At 43.9% G+C, this 2,815-nt stretch overlaps 1 long non-coding RNA gene across 1 annotated transcript; it reads right to left on the reverse strand.

Annotated features, from left to right (window-relative positions):
• Window positions 1-1,741: 1,741 nt before the first annotated feature.
• LOC139028885 (uncharacterized) lies at window positions 1,742-2,638 on the reverse strand. Its single transcript, XR_011481101.1, has 3 exons — window positions 2,465-2,638; window positions 2,158-2,194; window positions 1,742-2,048 (listed from the first exon to the last, which is right to left on the reverse strand). It is a non-coding gene; the product is annotated as an uncharacterized lncRNA (long non-coding RNA).
• Window positions 2,639-2,815: the final 177 nt, after the last annotated feature.

The raw sequence follows: 2,815 nt of genomic DNA on the forward strand, positions 1-2,815 counted from the left end.
TTGACAAGCTATGATCTGTTTTCTAATGACATTGACAATTCATATAGACATTAGACTTAGGCCTAATTGTGACATCATGTGTGTATGACATCTTTYAAGAATGCCCTGGCRTCAGCCAATCGGAATCGAGTATTCAACAATGCTTTGGCATAATTCAAGGACGTTCATATTCACTTCAGTTGTCTGCCGATGGTTCACTGACGTTTTTTCAAAGGAYRTATTAGTATTACCTCTAAACAGCCTACAACAATAAGCTACACATCATGTCAGACGACAGCAAGGTATGGTTCATTTAGCCTATTTTGAGTTTAGAGGAGAAATTACTAACACTATAGTAGGTCACTACCACAGCAATAGGTCTCACTGGTTTGATCCATGGACTGAAATCTGATCACTATTGCCGTTTTGTTTAAAATAGGAGAGAATAAGTTGTTTCATAAAGTCACAACCTAGGACTGATATTGACCTCTCATTTATCCACCAGAACGTGAATTCGGAGGATCAACCGGATGACCAAAATAAAGTTGTGGAGAATATGAAGGATGAAACAGAGACACATGAGACCAACAAGAACAGGACAGGAGGCAAGGTAAGAAATATGCTGTCCTTTACACATCCTCTGCCTACTTAGGCACAGATCTTGGATTAGTTTACTATCACTAAATCCTAACCTTAAAGCATTAGGAGACACTACACTGACCTTAGATCTGCTATGAGACCTATAATCTGTTGTCATGTAGGCTAAACGTAAGTCCAGTGGCCGTGCCAAGAAGACTTCCGTGGAGGAGGACAGCAGCATTGGTGCAGGTCCGAGATTACTTCAGATGGACACTCAACATCAAGGTCACATTGAAGATTGGTCAGAATATAGACCCCAAGATTGTCATCTTCTTGGCCAGATCCAAGAGGATGTTGAAGTCCTGTGCCATTTTGTCCATTGTGCCGACAATGGCATCCAGCACATCATCGGTCACAGGGTCCATGAGGGGCTCGATAACCCTACCCACTCTGGCTCAGACGTTTTGCTCTGTAGCTCGGCCAGGATCTGCACCGAGGCTACCCGAATGACCTCCTTGCCTGCTGCTATGTCCTGCTGTCCAAGGGGGGAACTCCCCGAGCTGGCCTGAATGGCCACTGAGAGGCCAGAGTTAAGCTGGTGTACTACCTCCCCACGATAGCACAGCTCAACTCGGAGGAGCTGGAGGTGTGGAGTGACCCTCAACCAGGGATATCAGGAGGCTCTCTCCGTTACCCCAAAAAGAGCCTTCAGAGGCTCCTCCATGAGGGGAGCCTCTCTAGTTGCAGGCAAGCTCTGCAATGAGGTCTGGGACCTTGAAGATAAACACACAATCACCACTTATGCCATGCAAATGTGACCAACTGGTATCTTATCTGGGTCATTAGTGAGCCTGAAAACCAAATTAGAGCAATGATGGTTTACTTCTCATACCATCGTAGTTCTAGAAGCCTAAAGCCAACTGACACAATTTTTTGCCTGATTTTTATGTTTATACGACATCAGAATATGACTAATTCTGAAAGGCATGTACCTGATCTATTTATTCATAGATTACTTTATGGCTTACCCAGTTAAAAATTACTTTCACCTGGACCCACCCCTCAGGGGCAACATTTCTGACCAGAACTTAAAACTACAAGGTATGAATTCCAAGTTAATAATTTATGATAAGTATGGGTCAGGTCTTGAAATTATTAAGTTCAAATATTGCTGTGAACATACCTCTTAGGCGACCAGCATGATATGAGGTTCGGCGAGTGGATTTTTGGCGGCACCTGCACTGCCATTCCTCCTCTCCTTAGTCCAGTAGTTCATCTCACTGATCAGCAGCCTTTTCTCTCTCTCATCCAGACTGCCTAAGGAATCCTCAGACCCTGTCAGAGAGCACTGGGATTCTGGGGGAGGTTGCCCCACTCCTCAGGTTCACCCCCATGATACGAGCTAGCGCTGGTAGGAGAATGCGGAGGGCTGTCTGGGTCACGACCTTAACAATCTTCAGACACAGCATGGAGAGCTGCTCGAATGTCAGCTATGACCAACAAACAGAGTAATGTTTTTGCCAATCAACCAATTCCATGACACCATTCCTATATATATAGTGCACAACTTTGACCAGAACCTTATGTGGAGAGACTTACGTTATTTTTCATGCCATGCTGAATCACTCTCCATTGGCTAGAGAAAAGAAGGAACATATTTTAGCTGCACACTGTGTTGAGTTAGTGGAGTCACTAGATAGCCATGTTAGGGAAATAAAAGTGTATTTAATTAAGCTATTAGCAAGTACATGAGTCATTTTGTTTTGATTTACAGCAAGGTTAGGGTGTGGTTACGTGATGTTAGGGTTAGGTGTAGTGTTTAAAATCCCATTTGTGGTTAGAGGTGCACTATGACTATAAATTCAGATAAGTTGTTATGTGAGGTTGGAAAAAGACATGGACTTGCTCATCAGTTAGACTCCTCAGGAAAGAGAGGAGGATTGGGGCACAGATGTCCCAATCTTGAGAGAAGGCATTAGAGTCCTCTGAGCCTCCTTCTCCAGCTGCTCAATGATAGATCCCCTTTCCCGGAAACCACACCCGGGTGTCTGAGAAGACTCTGGGAAACCGCAAAGAGAAATCTAAAGTTGAATCTGAACTTTATTCCTAATTTCCTTCACCTTTAGTGATTTGATTGCACTGGACAGGTAAAAGCACATCTCTCTGCGGGCCTCCACTATATTGCTTTCACCTATATAGATACTATCTTCTACATCAGTGCTGATGATTTGAACACAACCTGCACCCACATTAAAGT

This window comes from Salvelinus sp. IW2-2015, linkage group LG15, assembly GCF_002910315.2.
Source record: "Salvelinus sp. IW2-2015 linkage group LG15, ASM291031v2, whole genome shotgun sequence".
Classification (NCBI taxonomy): Eukaryota; Metazoa; Chordata; class Actinopteri; order Salmoniformes; family Salmonidae; genus Salvelinus; species Salvelinus sp. IW2-2015.